Source organism: Carcharodon carcharias, chromosome 11, assembly GCF_017639515.1.
Source record: "Carcharodon carcharias isolate sCarCar2 chromosome 11, sCarCar2.pri, whole genome shotgun sequence".
Classification (NCBI taxonomy): Eukaryota; Metazoa; Chordata; class Chondrichthyes; order Lamniformes; family Lamnidae; genus Carcharodon; species Carcharodon carcharias.
Window position 1 is genome coordinate 38,862,801 of NC_054477.1, and position 27,696 is coordinate 38,890,496.

Genomic DNA, 27,696 nt, shown 5'->3' on the forward strand with positions numbered 1-27,696 from the left:
CCTACTGTGGATCAGAAAGTGCGATGTACTTACTAGATTGTGATCCCGAGGTTACTCTAAAGCTAGGTCCCACCGAGGTTTGTGTCATTGCACTGTTGGAGGGTGTGGGTGAGTGCTGTGATGGGACTTCAGGGAGGGTGCCTTCATATTTCTCTTCAGAGGTTTCTTCGGAGCTTGATTGGAGGCCCTGGGTTATGGACTCTGTCGGCTATTTGGCAGTTGTGCCTACGAAAGCAAGGGGAGATAATTAGTGCATGGCAGTGGCCTGTGAAAGAGGACACATCACTTACAGGATGGTTGTCTGATGGATGTTGCATTGCTGGATCCTCACTTGGTAAAGCAGCGCCGACCTCACTGTCAGCATAGGACCGGTCCCAGTCATCTCTGGGCAGCTGGAAGGCTCTGTTTTCGAATTCTGTCAGAAATTTGATTTCTGGCATTCCTCCACCTGTCTACGACCTTTCCCTCCTGTTGTGAGCCAGTTTGTCCTGCAGGGATAGAGATGGGGAGAGTGTATCAGGACGCCTGTCAGGCCAGTTGATAAGGATGCCTGGCCTGTGTGGGAGGTGAGTAGTCCCATGGACAGGATAAGGACAATGACAGTGTGTGTGAGAGAGCGAATGGTGATGTCCCTTGCATTGGCAGTGAGTGAGGGCCCTGTGGACGTGTGATGGGTTTGTGAGTGTGTGAGTTGGGAGTGATGAAAAGAGTGACTTACCCCAGTGGAACGGAGGGGATCATTCATCCTTTTGTGGTACTGCGTGGCTGTCGTCCTCTGCAAGGCGTTCACACTGACCATCGCTTCCACCGCCTCCCAAGATGGGTTGGTGACATTGCTACCCATCCTGCGGCCAGAGCAGGGGTAGACCAAATCACATCAGGCCTCCACGGCATCAGCAGTCATTCGAGGGATCCATCGTTGAAGCAGGGGGCTGCGGTCTTTTTGCTTTTGCTGGCCATGTCTCCCGGACAGTGGTGATGAGCTGGTAGTGATAAGTGCTTTGCTGGAGGCTGCCTTTTAAAAATGACGACTGGTGTGATGGAACAGCGGGGTGATGGCGAGCAGGTGAATGAGAGCCTGACCACCATGGAAACGGCGTGTTTCCCGGGAATGCATGAATAATGGGGCAGGCTCAGGAAGATATGGTGTTAAAACCCGCCATTTTTGTCGGCGGGTAGGACTCCATTTTACCTACCTGCTACCGCACTTAGTGCAATTCTGGGAAAATTCCGCCCAATAATTTGAATGACCTGATGCTTGCTTAAAAGCAAGCAGGAAATTGCAAGCGAAGGGAAAGATATATGAAAAAGTCCAAGTTGCGGGGACAATGAGAAGTAAAGAAATGCAGATTAAACTCTGTCTTCCATTTTACTATTACTTTCTCCTTTTGATGACTTTACTCAGAAGCTTAATTCTTGTACACCATGGATACACTGAGCTACTTGTCTATCTCTGGCTAGCAGGGTTTTAAATTTACAGGTGCTGAAAGCAGGTGACCAGCAGAATCAGCACTGTCAACCTCTAGGATTGCTCTGGAGTCTCCAGGAATTGATAATCAGGCAATCCTGGAGAAAAATCATCAGGGCATTTCTCTTTATCAGATATAAAAATATTGAAAAAGGGAGAAAAAAAGCGGTTTGGATGATAATTGAACATCATCCGATTAGGTAATAAGTCTTATTGCTTTCTGATTGGCATGTTAAGACAGTGTGTCACAAAAATGGATATGTTTGCCAACTAATGGCTGGTGCATCGGGGCAAGTCATGTTCTGGATGAAACCTCCAGAATACATTTAATCACAGGTGGAAACCCTAAGCAGAACCCACTGGAGAAAGAGCAGGAACCATACTGCACTGTGCTGGTCTCTGCTATTTCTAGGATTTCTTGGCTTGCCTCATAAGGTGCAGAGCCCCCCTCTGCCCATTATAAGGCAAATTTCACTGGGGTCCAGTTAGTGTTTCCTATGATATAATGGGTTTTTGACTGCCATTTTGCAAGTCAATTGGGTATAGTGCGGTATGCTTACGTTGGCTAGTTTAATGAGTGGTACAATTAGAATTATTTTTGTGTGGCCAATAGGAGCAGGAATGCTTCTCTGGCTCCACAAAAATAATCTTGCTGAGATGATGCTGCAAGCACAGAAGCATCTTTATGTATGCTTTTGGGAAAAACTGTTTCCATTGGTGAAAGGATCGAGAACGAGGGCACAGATTTAAGGTAATCGATAAAAGAAGCATTGGAGACATGCGAAGAAACATTTTCATGCAGCAAGTAGTTATGATCCGGAATGCAAAGCCTGAGAGCATGGTGGAGGCAGGGTCAATTGAGACATTTAATAGGGAATTAGATTATCATCTGAAGGGGAAGAATGTGCAGAGTTACAGGGAGAAGGCGTGGGAATAACACTAGGTTAATTGCTCATTCAGAGAGCCAGTGCAGACACGATGAGCTGAATGGCTTCCATCTGTGCTGTAACAATTCTGTGATTCCAAGCATAAAGCTGATATCCCTCATGCATGAAGTAGGATACCCAAAAGGAATTTTAAAAAGATAGAATAAAATCAATGTTTTATTGTGCATAATCATGGTTAATTTGCATTATCGAGTCCCTAAGCATATCCTCTCATTTCCCTTTGAAGCTCTTTTGGACATGTTCGCTCACATTTTCACCAAGCATTTCATAGACTGTCAAAGCTTGGCAATACTCAAGACATTTACTAACCCTCTTTAAAATTTTGTTTTGGGACACATTCTGACAGAATTAACCTTTGATGTCATCTACAAAATAAAAACAGGTAATCAGATGCAGAAAAATGTATTTTTAACTTCATTTTTTATGTGAACGGATCAGATTATATTTTCCTCTGTCAGTAATAACAGAACATTCATTTATGGGGTTCATGTTGTTTTGTAAAGCAGCTTGTGCTTTGCTAGGGGCCAAGTTGGATGAACATTATTTACAAATTAACATTTATTGAAATGCAAAATAAATAGAGGGCAGAGTATTATGCATGGAAAAACTCAGCAGGTCTGGCAGCATCGGCGGAGAAGAAAAGAGTTGACGTTTCGAGTCCTCATGACCCTTCGACAGAACTGTCGAAGGGTCATGAGGACTCGAAACGTCAACTCTTTTCTTCTCCGCCGATGCTGCCAGACCTGCTGAGTTTTTCCAGGTAATTCTGTTTTTGTTTTGGATTTCCAGCATCCGCAGTTTTTTTGTTTTTATAGAGTATTATGCATGCTGGGTGGGCACGCATCCAACCCGAATGAGTGTAAAATGACATGCAATAAATTTGGGTGGGTGTTCCGACGCTATCGCGCACTCGCGTGATATTTTAGTTGGCAGGCACATACAGGAGTTGGCAGCGCGCCCACCAACAATTAACAGGCTTATTAAGGCCATTAAAGTTCTAATTAAATGACATTTTTCACTGCCCATCCAGCCTTACGGTTGGTGGGCAGGCGAAAAGGCCAAGCAGCCTTTGGACTTTTTGCAAAACCTGATTCAAGGGCGGGATGAGGTTTCTTTCAGTGATTAAAAAAAGATAGAAAATTTTCAAACTAATTTCTAACATGTCACTGCTCATGTCACATGAAGGGACGTTATTAACATTTTTAATTTCTTTATTTTTATTTTCAAAATTCTTCAGCTCCCTGAGGCAGCTCTTACTGTGCGCATCCCTGCTGGCTGGCCGTTAAAAGCAAAATTCTGCTCCTGGTATTTTCAAAAGGTAAAGCTTTTATTTATTTATTTTCTGCTACTACTAAAGAAAGTATCTATAATTAATTCTACTTGAATGCTGCTGGAAATCCCCATTTCGTCTGAAGAGCTAATGTAATTTGAAATAGTCTGCTCAATAAAATTACACATTGTACCAGCTTTGTTTTAATAGACGTTTAATGATACACTTACAGCACCACCGTCTCAGTTCATCAGTGAAATGGGCTAAGAGAATAATGCCAAAATAAGAACATAAAGCCATACAAGTAAAAACAGTTGGCCATTTGGCCCTTTGAGCCTACTCCACAATTCGATAATATCATGGCTGATCTGATCATGGCCTCAACTCCACTTTGCTACCTGCCACCATAACCCTTGACTACCTTGTTGATTAAAAAAAAATTATCTAACTCAACCTGGAATATATTCATTGACCCAGCCTCCACTGCTTGCTGGGTAGCGAATACCAAAGATTAATGATTCTGTGAGAAGAAATTCCTCCTGATGTCAGTCTTAAAGAGGAGATGCCTTAGTCTGAAACTTTGTACCTTAACTCTAGATTTCCCCACATGGGAAAACAATGGATGGAATTTAATGCACTTGCCTGAGGCGAGTTTGGAGGCAGGACAGTTTATTTAATCGGGCAGGGGTTGCTAGGTTGTGACCCTTCTGCCTTTCTGCCTGAGCCTCTGACTTGATTAAGTCTGGGACAGGAAGGGTCATGGATGGTCTTCCCGCCCTGCCACTAACTGAGTCCTTAAGTGGCCAATTAATGCTATCTCCTCATCCCACTGCCACTGGTATTCAACCATCAGCGGGTATGGAGTTGCCATGCAGGGGACATGAAAAGCAAACTATGTCGTGTTTGCCTGTGAGCTCCTGTGTCGGATGTGGGGGGGAGTGTCCTTCATTCAAAAGCACTCAGAGCCTGATCAGTGAAGGGCTGCTGAGAGCCAACCCCCCTGCCTTGCTACCAAACCCCTCCTGCGACTCTCATCCCACCCTCACTCACCTGTGACCTGTGGCCTGGATCCCTTGTTGATCCTGGGCTCTCACCCCCATCAACTGGATTAAATACTGCTCATCCTCGCAGCATCCACTTTGCCATGCCCCCTCTGAATCTTATGCATTTCAATAAGATCATCTCTTATTCTTCTAAACTCCAGTAGGCTCAACCTGTTCAATCTTTCATCATAAGACAACCTCTTCATCCCAGGAATCAATCCAGTGGAAGTTCTGTCAACTGCCTCCACTTCAAGTATATCCATCCTCAAGTAAGGAGACCAAAATTATGTGCCGTACTGTATTCTAGATGCACTAATACTCTGTACAATTGTAGCACGGCTTCCCTACATTTCTTCTCCAACCTCCTTGCAATAAAGGCCAAGACAAATAGATTTCAAAAGAAGAAATAGATGGTGTTGCAGAATTCTTCTAAGACTGAGTGCATTACCAGAAGACTGGACTTGTGTACTTTTTCTAGGGTTGACTACGCAAGCCAAATATGGGTGATTGAGTAAATTATAAATGAGTGTGGTTGAATTAGTTGTAATATTTCCAAACACATTTGATACTGGGGCTATGCGCCTACAGCAAAAGGCAAGCTCACAGCGTATTCCCTGCAAACAATACTGACTTAATTTAACTGTGTCTGATGCCATGTGCAAAATTTATGTGTTTTCTTATTGTCTATGATCAATATGATTTTGTATGTGAGGTGTGTGTATTTTTATCCTCAGAGTCGTTGTCCCAATTTAAACAATCCCAGCAGCAAGCCGTTCTGAGAGTTTGAATCTGGGACTGCTACGGTTTCTCAGTTGCATTCCCTCTTACAAATACCAGTTACATTTTATGTGGAGATTATTTATTAATATTGGTAAACAAAGTTTTTGGAATGATGACCCTACTAGACATATTATTCTCAATGTAGTTAGCAGGTGAGGAAAGTTCAGACTCCATGTTGGCTCCTAGGGAGGGGTCAAGTTTCAGCCAGCTGGATTTTGTTTGGAAGCTTATAATATGCAACTTATCCTTACTGCTTTGTTGTGATGTCTGCAAAGCTCTTAACACTTTCATGGCTGTTTCCACAGCCTAGAAGTCTCATAATTTAGACTCTGGTCCACTGGGGATTCATAGTTTTAGGGTAATATGTGGGATGTATTATTTTTAGACTCCAGTGAGGTGTTTGAGTTCTCCCCCTGCATCTTATCACCAGTGGCCTTGGAAATCAAACTGAGGGTTTCAGGCAGATTGAAGTTTTGAACCTGATCCTGTGATGGTTTTGTGGAGAATTCTATATTAGCTGCACTTATATTTCCCTTGTGGCTTTCACAAGTGCAGTTTGCCTTAAAAGGTATTGGCTGGAATTTTCCACCCCTATGGTAGCAGGCATCATGGCGGGCAGGAGCGGGAAAATATGGCACGAAGGCCAAAAAATCAATTTCACATCGTTATGAAATCAGTTGGCCATCATCTGCTCCACCCATCAATGGCGGGCCACTTTTCCCGCCGTCCAACATCGGGAACGTAATTTCAGTGCACTTGCATCTCATCATCTTGCATGCCCACCGGAATCATCCCTTCTTGTCAAATTTACCACCCACATTGGCATGACTTCAGAACAATGTGATTCACAACAGCATTTAAAAGGCGTGCACCTGGCTAGCTGAACTTTGAGAGGAACTCGGAGGTGAGTGCACACCAATGTTGCACAGTCCTCGCGAGGGTCCCCCATTCAACGTCAAGGAAAAGGCACCGTGCATTCAGGCGAAGGCAGCTGACAGTGCGCTGCCAGGGCAAGGGCAGCACTGTGGCTGGGACGAGGTGGGTGAGGAGCAAGGCAGCAGGGTCTGAAGGTAGGACAGAAGCACATGTTGGGGGGTGGTGAGGGAAGCGGCCATGCATGAGGGAAACCTTGTATCAAGGGAGCATTCTTCTAAACCTGAGACAGTTCAGGTGCAGCCACTTTGACGTTCTTGGTGTCAGGCCTCTCGCTTATCTGCCCACTCAAGCAACACAGGGACATGGAAGTGCCATCAAATGCTCCTGAACTTTTCACCCTCGGGCGCAGACTGCAAATTAATGAGCATTTTAGAGGCCTGTAGAGCAACTGGGCGACTGGGCAGGTTGTACAATCTCCTTGCAAATGCTGGCCATGGAGCAGTGACTGGTGGAGGAGCTCACAGCTCCTTGCAATGTCTTCATTCAGGTTTGGACCAGTCTCTCCCATTGTTTAAGCTAATGGCACAGCCTTGCAATGTGGGTTAGGAGAATGCCAGCGTCTGAGCTGAGAGCACAGCATGCGGTCCAGTAGGCGAAGCTGCTGCCAATTGGTCAGGTGGAGTGGGGCGGAGGTGGTTTGGGTTTTAGGTGTGCATGCAGTGCACTAAACTCTGGCCATCCTAGTGGTGACCAGCAGTCTCTGGCATGCATTAAAGGGTCTTGAGACAGAGCCTTGGCTGCACACATTACCATGAGAGGTCCCTGGGAGACCAATACTAACCCATGCAACTCTCTCTATCATCCTGAAGGAGGAGTACATCAGGAATATGGAGCCTGGTGACCTAGCTGTATGCCTCATGACTTACACGGAGTGGAGGCAGAGGGGAAGAGAGTGACAGATGTCTCTGGCTGGGCAGAGGGAAGAGCAGCATCCCCAAAAAGAAGGGGTGGGTGGGGCTCCTGCTCACACTGCTGAAGAGCCACAGTGAGCCATCGCGGGTCAGTGCCTAGCCGGACCCAGGGTCTACAGATGGCACTTGTCATTCATGCAGATGACCGAGAACCAGTGGCACCGAAGACTGCATGTCCAGGAACTGGTCAATCACTTATGCCACTTGCTGCAGGATTTGGCGCCATGGGGACTTGGAGGGCATCCACTGCCAGTGAATGTGAAAGTGACAGGGGCGCTCAATTTGTATGCCAGTGGCTCCTTCCAGGGCTCCACAGGCGACCTCTGTGGGATCTTGCAAGCTTCCATACACAAGTGCATCCAGGAGGTCACGGACACCATATTCCCAAAGGCACACAACTTTGTGCATTATGCCTGGGCAAGCCAGAAAGCAAGAGCACTGACAATTGCGCAGATCTCTGGTTTTCCACAGGTGCAGGGTGCCATCGACTGCACTCACGTGGCACTTAGATCTCTGTGGCAACAAGGAGTGCAGTATGTGAACCGCAAAGGCTTCCATTCGCTGAATGTTTAGCTGATTTGCGACCATCACAAACGCATCCTGCAGGTCTGCGCATAATTCCCATGGAGGGTCCATGACTCCTACATTCTCCGTAGGTCACAGATCCCTGACATCTTCCAGGGTCCACAGAGGCTGCAGGGTTGGCTCCTCAGGGACAAGGGCTACCCACAGATTACGTGATTGATGACACCCATGCGACGGCCTCAGAGTGCAGCAGGGAGAAGGTACAATGAGGCTCATGCTGCAGCTTGCACTTTGGCGGAGCAAACCATTGCGATGTTGAAAATGAGGCTCTGGCGCTTGGACTAGTCTGGTGGAGCCCTGCGATACAGTCCACAGAGGGTGTCATGCATTGTTGTCACCTGCTGCGCCCTTCACAACCTGGCACTTCAACGGGGCTAGGAGCTGCCTGAGGAGGATATGGAGGAGATGCATGTCTCCTCCGATGAGGAGGACGTTGATGAGGATGAGGGTGATGAAGTCCTCGAAGGTGAGGATGATGTCGATGAGGCCATTGCGTTGCCCAGACAAGACAGGCTTTCTCAGGAGGCCCACATAGCTACTAGATTCCAGGAGGATGATGATGACATGCAGTGGCGACACTCCATACGTCCTCACATTGTATCTGTGAACTTTTGACTCCTGTCTGACTGATGGCAGCCCACAAACCCTCTGTGATAAGGCTCCTGTCATTGAGATGCAGTGGATGCACATAGTCCCTACGTTCCAGGAGGATGATGACAAAATGCAATGGGGACACTCCATAGGCCTGCCATAGCTTAAATGAATGTTTAACTCCTTTCTGGCTGATGGCAGCTCACTTATGCTCTGTGAACAGGGTCATATCATGGAGATGCAGCAGGGAAAATTTAACTTCTGCTGAACCTATGGCATCCTTCGTGAGCTGAACCCTTCAGGGCCACACTGTCACTGGAGACAGATGCTGATGAGATGGGAGTTTAGCCATACCTCAACAGTGCTGAGAGCACACAGAGAAAATGATAGAACTCTGTGCCGCCGGCCCAGGACATTCTGACAGCAATAATAAGCCCCATCAAGGTGCAGGCATGACTGATGTGTCCAGTGACTGTGAAGATGCACCATCATTGTGCTGGGATGGTTGCACAAAGCGCAGGGAAGAGGCCCTGGACTGAGATACCTGCCTTTATCTTGTGCAGGAACCAAGCTTTCACTTAAGACTGACACAAACACTGCTCATCACAACAAGGAGCCATAGACAGGGTGGCAGTGTTGGGAGTTTATTTACATTAGTGAACATTATGTACAAGTGATTAACATCCATACCCGCACTGCACGACTACATCTTCTTAACCTTCCTAAACCTGCTGCTACATCTTGGTGCTCCCTGGACATCCACAGTGAAAGTGGAGGCAGCCTGCTGATCGCTATGTACTGTCTGTGATGATTTTGACAGGCGTCCCCTGAAGGACCAAGACCTACAGGGCCCTGCCTGCTTTTTGGATCCTGCTGTGTGGGAGTGCCACCTGCCTCGGCCTGTGGAGCTGGAGCAGCTGGGGCCACAGGAAGAGGGGATACGGATGGACTGGACACTCCCAGAGAGTCACCTGGATGGATGGCCCCGGGGTGTGGACCTGCTGACCCTCCTCCCTATAGGTACCCAAGGGCCCCTGGCTGACCTCTTGAGGAGAAGAGGAAGCTGGAGTGAGATCGAGCTGCCTCACACCCATCTCACATTGAAACTGTTGGAGACCAACTATGGTGTCAACGATGGAGTTGAGCCCGTGCAGGAGTGCAGGAACAATGTCCTGGACCAAGGTCTCCATGGCTGCCTTCATCCTACCAATGTTGACCTCAGTGCATTGGCATGCCAGCGCTATCACTTCAGACTGAAGACGGACGGACTCCTCCATCATGTCTTGCAATCTGAGGAGGGCAGTGGACACACCTTCCTGATGTTCCCAAGCTTGCCATCGCAGCTTCAGCAACTGAGGTATCACCGAGTCCAGAAGCTCCTCATCTGACTTGGACTCAGCAGATTTCTGGCCTCCAGTGGTCCTCTGAGTGCTGCAAACCTGGGAAGTCCATGCCGCCACCCTGCTGTGGATCAGACAGTGTGATGTGCTCACCAGATTGTAACGTTGATGCTTCTCTAGAGCTAAGTCCTACTGAGGTGTGTCTCTCTGCACTGGTGGAGGGTGTGGGTGAGCGCTGTGGTGAGTCTTCAATAAGCGTGTCATCAGATTCTTCTTCCAGGCTCTCCGGGCTTGACTTGAGGACCTGGGTTGTGGACCGTCTTGTTGCTTCCCAGATGTGCCTGTGAAAACAAGGAGAGATAATTAGTGCACGGCAGGGGACTACGGAACACGAGAAGTGACTCACAACATGGTTGTCTGATGGATGTTGCACTGCTGGATCCTCACTTGGTTGAGCACCGCGGACCTCACCATTAGCACAGGAACGGTTCAGATCGTCACTGGCCAGCTGGATGACTCTACTTTCAAAATCTGTGAGGACCTTTATATCAGGCCGTCTGCGACTTCTCCCTTTTGTTGTGTGTCAGCTTGTCCTGCATGAATACAGATTGAGAGAGTGTAAGCAGGACGCCGGCCAGGCCAGAGGATATGGATGTCTGGCATGTGTGGGTGGTGACAGGACGTGATGAGGACACGATCTGTAGTGCAGATGAAGGTATGTGTGACAGAGTGAATGATGATGTCCCTTGAACTGGCAGTGAGTGAGATTCCTGCACATGTGTGATGGGCTTGAGTGTGTGTGATGAGAAGAGTGACTTACCTTGACGGAACGGAGGAGATGATTCACCCTCTTTTGGCACTGTGTGGCTGTCCCCTTTTGCAGGAGTTGCCACCTTGCTTGCTGGTCTTCACCCAGAGCGCAGGTAGAGGACTTCACAGTGGGCCTCCATTGTGTCCACTAGGCGCTTGAGGGAGGCATCACTAAATTTGGGGGCAACATGTTTCCTCCCTTTGGCAGCTATGACTTTCCAGCAGCTTCCGATGCATTAGAGAGAGCTAGCTTTGTGCAGGGGCGCCCTTTAAATATGGTATCGGATTACTGAGGGCCTGAGGTGATGGCAGGGTGGGCGAATCAGAGGCCACCCCACCAGTGACCCAGCATGCTTCCTGGGATTGCATTATTAATGAGGCGGGATGCGTGGGAATGGGCCGATATGATGCGAAAGCCATCATTATGACAGGTGGGTAAACTATCCTTTTTCCCATCCGCTACCGCACTTACTGCAAATCTGAGATGATTCCACGCATTGATTTCCCCTTTCCTGTTACTTTGGGGATGGGATAGTCCCAATATGTCCTGGTCCTTGGAACACTACTGCCCACAGGTTGCTAGCCAGCTTCTGCTACACTGCCCTGTGGCTCTATGACTGGGTGAGAGTTCTCTCACTGTCAGTCTGCTGGTTTGGGAACTTTCTCTGTCGCTATTTAAATCCAGGAAGATGGTGCCTGCTAACCAATCCTCTGGTTCAGCTCCTTCATTCTTTTTAAATTCCATGGGCTTTCCCTTGCCCTCTTTAAACTCTACTGGCCTGGTTTTGACCTCTTTAGCTTGTAGGGCTTCGATCCTGACCCTTTTTGCCTCAGTAGGCCCTCTGCTGAACTCAGGAAAGTCCTCTGGCATTCCTTCTGTTTCCCTAATCCTTAATGGCTCTATCACCTCCCTTAGAATGTTAGGATCTTATTTTGCTCTCTGCAGCTGAACTGCATTTTTCTGTTTTCCTGCTGTTCCTCCAGTCTCCATGGACTATATTTGACCTCTGGGCACAGAACCTGGCACCCCAGCGAGTCACTTCCCAACAATAGATCCCACTCCTCCATAGATAAACTCAGCATAACTCTGACTGTCATTACACTGGTGACCAACTTACTCTGGGTGAATTTTTACTAGGGGAACATTTTAACTTGTGCCAGTAAGCCATTTAACTAGCATGGTGGTGTTTTTCCTTTTGGGCAGCAAATCTGTAACGCTTGCTACAAGCAGCATTTGAAAGCACCCAGTATCTCTGAAAATATTGCTTTTATTGGAGCTTGTGATGCAAAAGGAGTCATTTTGTTTTTTTGCAAGAAGCCTTGGTATGTATCTTCTCTTCCCTTCCCATTCAAGTCTGCGCCTGGTATTTTCAAAGATTTGGACACTGTTCTGACTGCAGTCAGCCCCCCACCCCTGCCACTCCCCATTGGTTTCTTGGTGAACCAACAGTTCTTCTCTTTTATGTGTCTCAGCTTGCTGCACTGAAAGCAAGCAAGGCATTGTCCCGCTGATTTACTTTCCATGGTCTTTATTTGTAAAGTTGGGGATTGATCTGTTTAGTTTTTTTTATTTATTGTTCATGGGGTATGGGTGTCACTGGCTAGACTAGCTTTTATTATCCATCCCTAATTGCCCTTGAGAAGGTGATGGTGAGCCGCCACGAGATGAGGAGAAATTTTTTCACCCAGACAGTGGTGAGCCTGTGGAATTCGTTACCACAGGAAGTAGCTGAGACCAAAACATTTTATGTTTTCAAGAAGGAGTTAGATTTAGCTCTTGGGGCAAAAGGGATCAAAGGGTATGGGAGAAAGCGGGAGCAGGTTGATTGATCAGCCATGATCATAATGAATGGTGGAGCAGGCTCGAAGGACTGAATGGCCTACTCCTGCTCCTAGTTTCTATGTTTCTCTGTTTCTAGAACAATTGCAGCCCATGCTTTGTAGGAACACCCATAGTGCTGTTAGGAGGAGAATATTTGAGCCAGCGACAGTAAAAGAATGGCGACATAGTTCCAAGTCAGGATGGTGTGTGCCTTGGAGGGGAACTTGAAGGTGGTGGTGTTCCCATGCACCTGCTGCCCTTTTCCTTCTAGGTAGTAAAGGTCGCAAGTTTGGAAGGTGCTGTCAAAGGAGTCTTGGTGAGTTGCTGCAGAAAATCTTGTAGATGGTACACACTGCTGGCACTGTGTGACAGTGATAGAGGGAGTGAATGTTGAAGGTGCCGGATGGGGTGGCAAGCGGGCTGCTTTGTCCTGGTTGGTGTCAAGCTTCTTGATTGTTACTGAAGTTGCACCCATCTCTACTCTCCTTTCCACTGCAGTCTAATTTCTGTTCCACCTACCTCCTTTTTATCTCTCCCTTGCTGGTAAGAGTTACTAGGTCTAAATTTGTTTTGATTGAAAGGCTAATGGGTTAAATCTTAGTCATCAGCCACGAAAGCTGCATCTCTGACTTTGGAAACCCTTTATTCCTCTATATTTTTTGAGGCTGTGAGTGAGACAGTTTTTAAACTCCTCCAGCTGTACTATTTCTCTTAACCCTTCCTATGTACAGTATATTTTTAGGGCTCAGACCCACCAATCAAATGCCAACTGTATACTCGTCTCAAATTCCAGGAAGATCTGTATGAGTATTTTATGGGAGTTGTGGAATTGTTGGCAGTATGCCTCCAGTACAAGTTCATAGTCACTGAGACTGACACTCTTTGTCTGATCATAACTGGCAGAAACTTCAGCAAGCAGTACTGAATAAACCTCCCAGGATTTTCCTATCAGCTGACCTTACATCAGGAGTGTCCAAGACTCTGCTCACCAATGTAATTCAGCTGCCAGTTCCTTAACTGCTGTAATGAAAGTTTCCACCTCTTCAAACTTGGGGACAAATGGAGAACACTTCGGGAAATCAAACATTGTTACTGGGCTAAGGGCATTTAAATTACTATTAGGAAAAGTCCCCACCTACTGCAATCTGTACCACCTCCCAATCTTTCTGAGCCTGCAGCTCTCTCTCTCTCAAGCTTCTCTAGCTGGAAAGTATGCTTCTCCTGTCTATCTTGGAATTCCTTTTCTTTCACTTTTTCCTGGAATTCTCTCTTTTGCTTGAAGTTCTAACTCTAACCTCCAATCCTCCGGGTAAATTTTGGCTAGGGTAATCTGGTCTGTTTCAGGTTCTGTTTCTTCTACCTGTTACGAATCTGGAGAGAAGCCAAGATCTTGGACAGCATCTTTATTACATTTGATCTCCAAGCTTTATTGCATACATTAAGTGCTACCTGCTTCGCAATGGCTTTTAGTTGTTCTATATTTAATTTTTGCCATGTTAAGTCCTCCTCTTGCAGAAATACTTTCACATTGAAAGTAACCATCTTATTTTCTACTATTAGTACTCACAAAGTTTCCTGCTGTAATCCCTTTTGTTTCTTGTTTGAACAATTTTGGCTCTGGGCAGAATTTTCCCCCCGTTAGGGGGATGTTTAGGAGCAGCGTGTGGAGGTGTGCCCCCGATTGGCATTTTACACCTCAGTGAGTGGGCCCCACCCCCCGCTCAGCAACTGGGAAATCCTGGCCTATGTTACTTTTACCTTCTACATCAATTCCTTTAAAGTCAGTGACTAGACTAGTAATCCAGAGACCCAGAGTAATGCCCTGGGGACCCTGGTTCAAATCCTACCATGGAAGTTGGTGAAATCTGACTGCAATAAAAATCTGGAATTAAAAGTCTAATGAAGATCATGAAACCATTGTTGAATTTTTAAAAAACCCATCTGGTTCACAAATGCCCTTTAGGAAGGAAATCTGCCATCCTTACCTGGTCTGGCCTACATGTGATCTTAATTGCCCTCAGATATGGCCTAGCAAGCCACTCAGCCTTGATTCAAACATGGACATAAGAGCTGAACTCCAGAGGATGGGTGAGAATGGCTGCCCTTGACATCAAGGCAGCATTTGACCGAGTGTGGCATCAAGGCTCGACAGCACCACTACTGCCTGAGCTGGCTGAGCCCTAAAGGACTCAAACTGTAGACTGTGTCTGTGGCAGGTGGTGAGGGAACCAGCAAAAGGGAACAACCTACTTGACTTCATCCTCAACAACCTGCCTGCCACAGATGCATCCATCCATGATAGTATCAGTAGGAGTGACCACTGCACAGTCCTTGCGGAGACGAAGCCCTGTCTTCACATTGAAGATGCCCTCCATTGTGTTGTGTGGCACTACCACCGTGCTAAATGGGATAGATTTTGAACAAATCTAACAAATCAAGATTGGGCAACCATGAGGGCCATCAGCAGCACTTGGGCTATCAACTGCAATCTGTAACCTCATGGCCTGGCATATCCCTCACTGTATCATTACCACCAAGCCAGGGGATCAACCCTGGTTCAATGAAGAATGCAGGAGGGCATGCCAGGAGCAGCACCAGGCATACCTAAAAATGAGGTGTCAACCTGGTGAAGCGATAACACAGAACTACTTGCATGCCAAACAGCATAAGCAGTAAGTGATAGATAAAGCTAAGCGATTTCACAACCAATGGATCCGATCTAAGCTCTGCAGTCCTGCCACATCCAGAATGGTGGTGGACAATTAAATAACTCACTGGAGAAGAGGCTCCACAAATATCCCCATCCTCAATGATGGGGGAGCCCAGCACATCAGAGGAGAGTGCAAGAGGAGGACGCTGGGACCTAGAGGAGAGTATGAGAGGAGGACCCTGAGCCAGGCAGTCAGAGCACCTAGAAGAGAGTGTGAGAGGAAGACCCTGGGACAGACAGTTAACAGCATTTAGAGGAGAGTGCAAGAGGAGGACCCTGGGACAGGCAATCAGCAGCACCTCAAGGAGAGTGCAAGAGGAGGACCTGTTTCTATTTGTCAGAGCCGAAGTGTGACGTCAAAGGAAAACAGGTAGGTGATTGGTGGGTATCTCTTCTGTGTCTGTTTTGATTGGCCAAGTGGTTTAAATCAGGAGACATATTACAGTTGAAGAGTACAGTTAAGGAATTCACTTTTTGAAATATTTAACATCCAAATTAATTAATTAAATAGAATAGAGATGGCTGGGCAGGTGATGTGTTGCAGCTGTAGTACGTGGGGTCTGGTGGACACTGGTACGATCCACAGTGACCACATCTGCAGCAAGCGTGGCTGCTCGAGGAGCTTCGGCCCAGAGTTGATGAGCTGGAGTTCAAGCTGCAGACGCTGCGACACATTAGGGAGGGAGAGGGTTACTTGGACACTGTGTTTCAGGAGACAGCCACACCCTGTGGATTAATTACATCAAATTTGGACCGTGGTCAGGGACGGGAGGCTTTGACTGCGAGTGAGGCAGGTATGGGGATGCAAAATTTAGCTTTGGAGGAGCCTCAGCTATACCCTTGCCCAATAGGTACAAAGTTTTTGCTCCCGGTGTGGTCAAGGGCACAGATTGCAGGGAGGATGAACGAACTGACCGCAGCACCACAGTACAGAGCACTATTCAAGTGGGGGGAGAAAAGAGAAATGTAGTAGTAATAGGGGACAGCATAGTTGGGGAATATATACTGTTCTCTGCAGCAAAGACCGAGAGCCCAGAAGGCTGTATTGCCTACCTGGTACCAAGGTTAAGAACATCTCTCCTGGGCTGGAGAAGAACTTGGAATGGGAGGGGAAGAATACAGATGTTGTGATCCACGTAGATACAATGACATAGGTAGGGCTAGGAAAGAGGTTCTGCTGAGGGACTATGAGCAGCTCAGAGCTAAATTAAAAAGCAGAACCACAAAGGTAACAATCTCTGGATTACTATCTGAGCCACTTGCAAATTGGTGTAGGGTAAATAAGATTACAGAGGTAAATGTGTGGCTCAAAAATTGGTGTGGAAGAAATGTGTTCTGACTCATGGAGCACTGGCGCCAGTACCGGGGAAGGAGAAAGCTGTTCAGCTGGGACGGGCTTCATTTGAACCATGCTGGGACCAGTGTCCGGGCGAATCATATAACTAGGGTTGTAGATAGGATTTAAACTAATTCATGAGGGGGAGGGTTCAATTGAAGAGAAGTTTAAAACATCAAAAAGAATTGAGGGAGCAGAGGTGCAGGTTAGTGAAGAGGCGAATGATAATCAGAGGAAGGGGCAGAAAATATAAGCAGAAGAGTGCAAAATAAGAAATAAGAACCAGAATGAGCAATAATGGTAAAAAGTCAAAGGTTAAAGCTCTTTATCTGAATGCATGCAGCATTTGTGCCAAGATAGATGAGTTGATGGCACAAATAGAAATAAATGAATATGACTTGAGAGCTGTTACAGAGACATGGTTGCAGCGTGACCAAGACTGGGAACTCAATATTCAAGGGTATTCAATGTTCCAGAAGAATAGGCAAAAAGGAAAAGGAGGTGGGGGAGTTTTGTTAACCAAAGAAGGTATCATTGCAGTGGAGAGTAGTGATATAGGTGCAATAGATCATGATGGGGAATCAGCTTGAGTGGAAACAAGGAATAGCAAGAGGAAGAAGTCACAGGTGGGAGTCGTCCATAGGCCCCTGAAGAGTTGCCTCACTGTAGGACAAAGTATAAATTGGGAAATAATGGAGGAATGTAAGAAGGGCACTACAATTGTCATGGGTAATTTTAATCTGCACATTGACTGGACAAATCAGATTGGCAGGGGTAACATGGAAAACAAAATTGTAGGGTGCATCAGGGATTGTTTCTTAGAGCAATACATTGCAGAACCTACCTGGGAACAGGCTATTATAGATCTAGTAATGTGTAATGAGGTGGGATTAATAAGATATATTGTAATTAAGGACCCTCTGGGGGTAGCGATCACAACATGGTAGAATTTCAAATTCAATTTGAAATCGAGGGCGAGCAACTCGAGTCTCAAACCAGTGTCCTCAACTTAAATAAGTGCAATTGCAGAGGTATGAAGAAAGAGTTGTCTAAAATGGGCTGGGAAAATAGACTAAACGGAAGGTCAGTGGATGAGCAGTGGCTGACATTTAAGCAGATATTTCATAAAACTCAGCAAAATTTATTCCGGTCTAAAAGAAGGATTCAATGAGAAGGATGAAACACCCGTGGTTAACAAAGGTGCTCAAGGAGACTATCCAATCAAAACTAAGGCAAACAAAGTGGCGAAAACTATTGATAAGCCAGAGGATTGGGAATTGTTTAGGAACCAACAGTAGATGACTAAAAAGCTAATAAAGAGGGAGAAAATTGATTATGAAAGGAAATTGGCAAGAAATATAAAAACAAACAGCAAGAGCTTCTATGGCTATACAAAAAGAAAGAGAGTGGCTAAAGTGAGCGTGGGACCCTTGAAGATTGCGACTGGAGAATTGATAATGGGTAAGAGGGAAATGGCAGATAATTTAAACCAATATTTTGCATTGGTTTTCATGGTGGAGGACACTGTAAACATCCCAGAGATATAAGATAAGCAAGGAGCTAATGGAAGGAAAGATCCTGTAACAGTCTGAATCACGAGGGACAAAGTATTTGAGAAACTAATGGGACCAAAGGCAGACAAGTTGCCAGGAGCTGATGGCCTGTACCCAAGAGTTTTAAAGGAAGTGGCTGCAGAGATAGTGGAGGCATTGGCCGAAATATTCCAGACTCACTGGGTTCCGGGGAAGGCCCCAGCGGCTTGGAAAACTGTTCATGTGACGCCCCTCTTCAAGAAGGTAGGGAGGCAAAAAGTAGGAAAAACCAGCTTAACATCTATCATTGGGAAAATGCTACAGTCCATTATTAAGGAAGAAATAGCAGGACATTTAGAAAAGCTTAACACAGTCAGAGTCAACATGGTTTTGTGAAAGGGAAATCATGTTTGACAAATTTGCTAGAGTTCTTTGAGGATATAACAAACAGAGTTGATAAAGGGGAACAGTAGTCATAGTGCATTTGGATTTCCAGAAGGCATTTTGTAAGGTGCCACATAAAAGGTTATTGCACAAGACAGGAGCGCACGGTATTGGGGGTAATGGATTGAGGAATGGTTAACACACAGAAGACAGAGAGTGTGGATTAACGGATTTTTTTTCAGATTGGAAAAACGTAACTAGTGGAGTGCCACAAGGATCAGTCCTATGGCCTCAATTATTTACTATCTATATTAATTGCTTGGAGGAGGGGGCAGAGTATAATGTTCGAAATTTGCTGATGATACAAAAATAGTTAAGACGGCATATCTGCAAGGAGATATGAATAGGTTAATTGAGTGGGCAAAAACTTGGCAGATGGAGTTTAATGTAGGAAAGTGTGAGGTTGTGCGATTTGGTAGGAAGAATCAAAAGGCAGACTATTATTTAAATGGAGAGAGTCTCCAAAAAAGTGCAGCACAGAGGCATCTGGGTGTTCTTGTGGATGAAACACAAAAAGTTAGCATGCAGACTTAGCAAGTAATTCAGAAGTCAAATGGAATTTTGGCCTGTATTGCTCAGGGGTTGGAGTTTAAAAATAGGGAAGTCTTGTTGCCGCTGTACAGGGTGTTGGTGAGGCCATACCTGAGTACTGTGTACAGTTTTGATGCCTGTATTTAAGAAAGGAATACTGGCATTGGAAGCGGTTCAAAAGAGATTCACCAAGCTGATTCCTGGGATGAAGGGGTTGACTTATCAAGAACAGCTAAACAGGTTAGGCCTTTATTCATTAGACTTTAGGAGAATGAGGGGTGATCTTATTGAAATGTACAAGATTCTGAGGGGGCTTGACAGAATAGATGCTGATAAGATGTTTCCACTAGTGGGGGAGTCTCAAACTAAGGGACATAGTTACAGAATAAGGGGACACTCATTTAAAACTTAAATCTGAGGGAAATTCTTCTGTCAGAGGGAAGTGAATGTCTGGAATTCTCTACCCCAAGAGTTGTGGAGGCTAGATCACTGAAAGGAGGTGGATTGATTTTTGAAACATCAGAGAGTTGCAGGCTATAAGGAGCTGGCACAAAAGAGGAGTTGAGGCCTGGGGCAGATCAGCCATGATCTAATTGAATGGTGAGGCAGGCTTGAGAGGCCAATGGCCTATGCCTGCTCCTATTTCTTATGTTCTTATGTTCTATCAGTGCAAAAGGTAAGACCATAAGACCATAAGACACAGGAGCAGAAATTAGGCCATTCGGCCCATCGAGTCTGCTCTGCCATTCAATCGTGGCTGATAAGTTTCTCAACCCCATTCTCCCGCCTTCTCCCCATAACCTTTGATCCCCTTACCAATCAAGAACCTATCTATCTCGGTCTTAAATACGCTCAATGACCTGGCCTCCACACCCTTCTGTGGCAATGAATTCCTTTGATTCACCACTCTCTGGCTAAAGAAGTTTCTCCTCATCTCTGTTCTAAAAGGTCTTCCCTTTGCTCTGAGGCTGTGCCCTCAGGTCCTAGTCTCTCCTACTAATGGAAACATCGTCCCCACGTCCAATCTATCCAGGCCTTTCAGTATTCTGTAAGTTTCAATCAGATCCCCCCTCATCCTTCTAAACTCCATCGAGTATAGACCCAGAGTCCTCGAACGTTCCTCATATGTTAAGCCTTTCATTCCTGGGATCGTTCTTGTGAACCTCCTCTGGACCCTCGCCAAGGCCAGAACATCCTTCCTGAGATACAGGGCCCAAAATTGTTCACAATATTCTAAATGTGATCTGACCAGAGCCTTATAAAGCCTCAGCAGCACATCCCTGCTTTTATATTCTAGTCCTCTTGAAATAAATGCCAACATTGCATTTGCCTTCCTAACTACCGACTCAATCTACAAGTTAACCATAAGAGAATCCTGCACTAGGACTCCCAAGTCCCTTTGCACTCCAGATTTCTGAATTCTCTCCCCATTTAGAAAATAGTCTATGCCTCTATTCTTCCTACCAAAGTGCATGACCTCACACTTGCCCACGTTGTATTCCATCTGCCACTTCTTTGCCCATTCTCCTAACCTGTCCAAATCCTTCTGCAGCCTCCCCGCCTCCTCAATACTACCTGTCCCTCCACCTATCTTTGTATCATCTGCAAACTTAGCCAGGATGCCCTCAGTTCCTTCATCTAGATCATTAATGTATAAAGTGAAAAGTTGTGGTCCCAACGCTGACCCCTGCGGAACTCCACTAGTCATTGGCCGCCATCCTGAGAAGGACCCCCTTATCCCCACTCTCTGCCTCTTGCCAGACAGCCAATCTTCTATCCATGCCAATACCTTGCCTCTAACACCATGGGCTCTTATCTTACTGAGCAGCCTCCTGTGTAGCACCTTGTCAAAGGCCTTCTGGAAGTCCAAGTAGATAATATCCATTGGCTCTCCTTTGTGTAACCTACTCGTTACCTCCTCAAAGAATTCTAACAGATTTATCAGGCATGACCTCCACTTGATGAAACCATGCTGACTTTGCCCTATTTTATCATGCACTTCCAAGTATTCTGAAATCTCATCCTTAATAATGGACTCTAAAATCTTACCAACGACCGAGGTCAGGCTAATTGGCCTGTAATTTACCGTCTTTTGCCTCACTCCCTTCTTAAACAGGGGGTTACATTAGCGATTTTCCAGTCCTCTAGGACCCTCCCTGACTACAGTGATTCCTGAAAGATTACCACTAACACCTCCACTATCTCTTCAGCTATCTCATTCGGAACTCTGGAGTGTAATCGATCTGGTGCAGGTGATTTATCCACCTTCAGACCTTTCAGTTTTCCTAGCACCTTCTCCTTGGTAACGGCCATCATACTCATCTATGTCCCCCGATTCTCTTGAACTTTGGAGATGTTACTCATGTCTTCCACCGTGAAGACTGACGCAAAGTACCTATTCAGTTCCTCCGCCATTTCTTTGTTTCCCACTACTTCTCCAGCGTCATTTTCCAGCAGCCCAATGTCCACTTTTGCCTCTCTCTTATCCTTTATATATCTAAAAAAAACTCTTGCAATCTTCTTTTATATTACTGGCTAGTTTACCCTCATATTTAATCTTCTCCCTCCTTATTTCTTTTTTAGTTGTCCTCTGTTGGTCTTTGTAGGCTTCCCAATCCCTTGGTTTCCTACTGCTCTTCACCGCATTGTATGCTTTCTCTTTAGCTTTTATGCTGTCCCTGACTTCCATGTTCAGCCATGTTTGCCTCGTCCTCCCTTTAGTATGCTTCTTCTTCCTAGGGATGAATTTTTGCTGTGTCTCCCAAATTACTTCCAGAAACTCCTGCCATTGTTGTTCCACTGTCTTTCCTGCTAGGCTCATCTCCCAGTCAATTCTGGCCAGCTCCTCCCTCATGCCTCTGTAGTTGCCTTTATTCAACTGTAATACCATTACATCTGATTCCAGCTTTTTCCTTTCAAATTGCAGGGTGAATTCTATCATATTATGGTCACTTCCTCCTAAGGGTTCCTTCACCTTTCGCTTCCTTATCAAATATGCCTCATTACACATCACTAAACCTAGAATTGCCTGTTCCCTAGAGGGCTCCACCACAAGCTGCTCCAAAAAGCCATCTCGTAGACATTCCACAAATTCCTTTTCTTGGGATCCACTACCAACCTGATTTTCCCAGTCTACCTGCATATTGAATCCCCCATGATCACTGTAACCTTGCCTTTCTTACACAACTTTTCTATCTCCTGGTGTATCTTGTGCCCCACATCCTGACTACTGTTCGGAGGCCTGTACGTAACTCCCATTATGGTTTTTTTACCTTTGTGGTTCCTCAACTCTACCCACATAGATTCTACATCATCTGACCCTACGTCATTTCTTGCTATCGATTTAATTTCATTTCTTACTAACAAAGCAACCCCACCCCCTCTACCAACCTGCCTATCTTTTCGATAGGATGTATATCCTTGGATATTTAGCTCCCAGTCCTGATTCACTTTCAGCCATGTCTCAGTGATGCCCACCACATCATACCTGCCAATTTTAATCTGCGCCTCAAGCTCATTTACCTTATTTCGTATACTGCTTGCACGCAGATAGAACACCTTCAGTCTTGTATTTCCTGTCCCCTTTCTCATTGTCGTCCCTTTATCTGATGTGCTTGAAGTTAGATTCCTAGCCATTTCCAAACACTCTGTCCTATTTTGTGTTCTGGGGACTTTAATAGCCTCTCCTGGGCTCTCCTTTCTTTTCAGTTTTTTAATAATTTTCCATGAAGTTGAATCCACCCCCTCATATGCTAACCTGCTGCTTTGTTTTCCATTAGTCATACATCTTGGAGTTTTACCCCTCCTTCCCCTCCCACTTTCTAGTTTAAAGTCCTGTTGACCACTCTATTTACCCTTTTCGCCAGAACATTGGTCCTAGATCGGTTCAGGTGGAGACCGTCCCAATGGTACAGATCCCTCCTATTCCAATACTGATGCCAGTGCCCCATGAAATGGAACCCCTCTTTCCCGCACCACTCCTTTAGCCACATGTTTATCCCTTATTCTTGCGTCCCTATGCCAATTTGCACGTGGCTCGGGTAATAATCCGGAGATTTTAAGGACTTGTTCTTTAATTTAGTTCCTAGTTCCTAATAATCCCCAAACCGGTCCTCTTTCCTAGACTTACCTATGTTATTTGTCCCGACGTGGACCACAACAACTGGATCCTCCCCCTCCCTCTCCAATATCCTTTCAAGCCAGTCAGAGTTGTCCCTCACCCTGGCACCAGGCAGGCAACATACCATGCGGGACTCTCAATCCTGCTTACAAAGGATGCTTTCAATTCCCCTAATTATAGAATCCCCTACAACTACCACTTATCTTTTTGGTCCCCCCTCTTGAATGGCTTCCTGTGCCACGGTGCCGTGGTCAGCTGGCTCATTCTCCCTACAGCCCTGTTCCTTATCCACACAGGGAGCAAGTACCTCGTACCTGTTGGACAAGGTCAAGATCCCTCTACCTGCCTTACTTGCAGTCACACCCTGCTGACCCTGACCACTGACCGAACTTGAGGCACTTAATCTACCGGGTGTGACTGCCTCCTGAAACAAAGCGTCCAGGTAACTTTCCTTCTCCCGGATGTGCCGCAGCGTCCGGAGCTTGGACTCCAGCTCATCAATTCTGAGCCGGAGTTCCTCCAGCAACCAACACTTGCTGCAGATGTGGTCACTATGGCTTGCAATGGGATCAGCCAGCTCCCACATCATACAGCTGCAGCACATCACCTGCCCAGCCATCTCGTCTTAGATAATTAATTTATTAATTAGCTTTGCAGTGTTTTGTTTTCAAATTTGGTGCAGATTTCCTACCAACCAATCAGGTCACAGCTTTCCTGTGATGTCACTTTTTCAGTTTTGGCTTCAGTTACTCTGTGCCCCAAGGTCATCGCTCCGGTGCTCCTCCCTCCGAGTCTTCTCCCTGGAGACAAGGTCGCGAATCCCCAAGGTAAGCTAGATGTATACTCACTGCTCCGGTGCTCCTCCCTCCGAGACTTCTCCCTGGCGACAAGGCTGTGAATCCCCGAGGTAAGCTAGATTTATACTCACTGCTTTGGTGCTCCTTCCTCAGAGTCTGCTCGCAGGATTTACTCACCAATCAGCTACTTTTTCTTTAAAATCCACTTTCAGAAGAGTGTCCCTCACAGGTCTGGTGCACTCTTGAAGGCACTGTCTCTTCCTCTCTCTCTTTTTTTTTAGGTTTGAGGAGGAGGAGGGAGGGATGGAAACACTACAGCAATGTAATGTTTGGGGCTATTCCGTTCTTTGACAGTGGGTCCTCCTCAATTCCCTCCTGAGTTACAGCATCTGCGGTGACTTCTCCCAGAATGCTTCACTCACTTCTCACCAGCATCTTCTGTTGGATGCTCTTCCTCCTATTGAGTGCAAGAGTCCTTCTCCTCGATTCCCTCCTGAGTCGTGGTGGCTGCGATGACTTCTCCCAGAATGCTTCAGCCACTTCTCACCAGCGCCCTCTGTTGGATCAAAATGATAGTTTCATGGTCACCATTATTGAGACTAACTTTAAACTCCAGATTTTGTTAATTGTATTTAAATTCCACCAGCTGCTATGGCAGGATTTGATACCATGTCCCCACAGCAATAGCCTAAGCATCTGGATTATTAGTCTAATCACATTGCCATCAATCTTCAGCCAGACGTGCCAAGTGGATGATCCATCTCGGCCTATCCGGGGATCCCCAGCTTGTCTTCAGCCAATTCAGTTCACTCCACGTGATATCAAGAAATAGCTGAAGGCACTGGATACTGCAAAGGCTATGGGCCCTGACAAAGTTCTGGCAATAGTACTGCAGACTTGTGCTCCAGAACTCACGTGCCCCTAGCCAAGCTGTCCCAGTACAGCTCAACATTGGCATCTACCTGGCAATGTGGAAAATTACCCAGGTATGTCCTACACACAAAATTCAGGACAAATTCAACCCAATTACTGTCCCATTAGTCTATGCTCCATCACAGTGAAGTAATGGAAGGGGGTCATTAACAGAGCTATCAAGCGGCACTTGCTTAGCAATAACCTGCTCACTGTTGCTCAGTTTGGGCCACTGAGCTCCTGACCTCATTACAGCCTTGGTTAAAACATGGACAAAAGAGCTGAACTCCCAAGGTGACGTGAGAGTGACTGCCCTTCACATCAAGGCAGCATTTGATCTAGTGTGGCATCAAAGCGCCCTAACAAAACTGGAGTCAATGGGAATCAGTGAAAATTCTCCGTTGGTTAGAATCATCCCTAGCACAACAGAAGATGCTTGTGGTTGTTGGAGGTCAATCATCTCAGTTCCAGGACATCACTACAGGAGTTCCTCAGGATAGTGTCCTCAGCCCAACCATCTTCAGCTGCTTCGTCAATGACCTTCCTTCCATCATAAGGTCAGAAATGAGGATGTTTGCTGATGAATGCTCAGCACTATTTGTGACTCCTCAGATATTGAAACAGTTCACTAAATGTAGCAAAACCTGGATAATATCCAGGCTCGGGCTGACAAGTGGCAAGTAACATTCATGCCACACAAGTGCCAAGGCAATGACCATCTTCAATAAGAGATAATCTAACTATCTCCCCTTGACATTACCATCACTGAATTCCCTGCTATCAACATCCTGGTGGTTACCATTGACCAGAAACTGAACTGGACTAACCATATAAATACTATGGCTACAAGAGCAGGTCAGAGGCTAGGAATCCTGCGGCAGGTAACTCCCCTCCTGACCCCATGGCCTGTCCCACCATCTACAAGGCATAATTCAGGAGTGTGATGGAACACTCTCACTTGTCTGAATGAGTGCATCTCCTACAACATTCAAGAAGCTTGAAACCATCCAAGGGAAAGCCACTTGATTGGCACCCCATCCATAAACATTTGTTTCCTCCATCACCAATGCACTGTGGCAGCAGTGTGCACCATCTGCAAGATGCACTGCAGGAACTCACCAAACCTCCTTAGACAGCATCTTCCAAACCCAAGACCACTACCATCTAGAAGGACAGGGAAAGCAGACACATGGGAACATAGCCACCTGGAAGTTCCCCTCCAAGCCACTCACCATCCTGATTTGGAAATATATCACTGTTCCTTCACTGTCACTGGGTCAAAATTCTAGAACTCCCCTCCTAACAGCACTGTGGGTGTACCTACACCACATGGACTGCAGCGGTTCAGGAACCAGCTCACTACCAAAAGCACTTAGGGATGGGCAATACATGCTGGGTTAGCCAGCGATGATGCCCACATCCCATGAATGAATTTTTTAAAAATCACAGCAAGCCATTCTGTGAGTTTTAAAATAAAAAAGGTTATTTACTATCCTACACTTGCCCTGGAAGTTTAAAATGTGATGTCTTACTCATTCGACTCACAAATGCTATCACTCAAAGATTAGATACAGATGAAGGAAAAAACAATACATTCATAATGTATAATTGTCTCAGTCTTTCTTTCATGGTAGGCCTGTAGTTTCTTAGATACATTGATGCTTTTAGTTGAAGTGAGGGTCTTATAAACAGTGGATTCTCAGTAAGCTGCAAGGCTTCTTGTAGTTGAATTTCCAAGAGGTTGTTTCTCAGCTTCTCCCTTTATTTTCTCACTGCACTGTTTTCATTCCATTGAAATCTCTTGGACACCTGTTGCATGGTATAGCTTCTCGCTTAATGATCAGTGTGAAAGCAAATTCATAGAGGAAACTTGTTTCCTAAAATGTCAGTAAACGGCCTCAAATTTACAATTTACAAAAATTCACAACACTCATTGAAAAATTGATCAAAGAAAACATCCAAATTCTTCAGTTGGGACAACTGTGGCAACTCTTTTAAACATCATAATATTTAGCTCAGATTTGCTTTAATTGTTATTGGCTCATCAAGTTTTATTGTTGAAAAAGTAATCTATTATGGGACAGTTTTCTTCTCTCTCTCTCTCTCTCTCTCTGTTGTTAATTGCTTTTGTTTATTGCATAGTTAATTTATAGAATGAAGGACAGGGACAAAATGCTGTTGTTCATCTATGTATTTTTTTAATATATAAAAATAACCCACAGCAAAAGCCTGGTTCTTGCTGTCCAGGAAAGATTGTGTTTATAAGTATAATGGCCCATATTTTGAGGGCAGTGGCAAAGTGTTGCGCTCACCACTGTCCTTGAAAAAGCTGCCCAGAAAGATTTAGTGAGCTTTGTGTCATGGATTTCTCCGTTCCAGATTTTAATTTCAGTCTGGCGCCAGCTATAAGGGATCTGTGGTGTCTAGCATCAGTGATGTCATCAAGTAGGCTAAACAACCTATCACATTGAAGAATTCTCACAGACAGCAAACCAGGAAGTAACAAGAGGGTTTTAATTTTCACTTTTTACAATTTTACAGAAAGTGAAAAAAAGATTGGTGCATATGGATGAGATTAAGGTAGAAACTGAAGTATCATGAGCAAATTTGAAAGAAATCTTTTTTATTATTTTAAAAATCTGCAGATTTTTGTTTATTTTGGAATGGCATTTGAAATTCCACAAAGATAAAATCAGCTTTTCAGGACCAGCAAGGTCTTTAAACAGTAATTATGACTTAGTACACTATTAAAAACCCAGTTACACCTCATTCAACAAGGCATAACTTATTCAAAGATTTTTACAGTGAGAG

At 45.6% G+C, this 27,696-nt stretch overlaps 1 protein-coding gene across 1 annotated transcript in view; it reads left to right on the plus strand.

The window, feature by feature from the left end:
- The first annotated feature begins 3,683 nt into the window (after nt 1-3,683).
- LOC121284497 (serine-rich and transmembrane domain-containing protein 1) overlaps nt 3,684-27,696 on the plus strand; it is a 44,256-nt gene continuing 20,243 nt past the window's right edge. The window contains exon 1 of the mRNA XM_041200031.1: nt 3,684-3,733. The gene's annotated coding sequence lies outside the window, so the exon portion shown is untranslated. The remainder of the gene's footprint in view (nt 3,734-27,696) is intronic.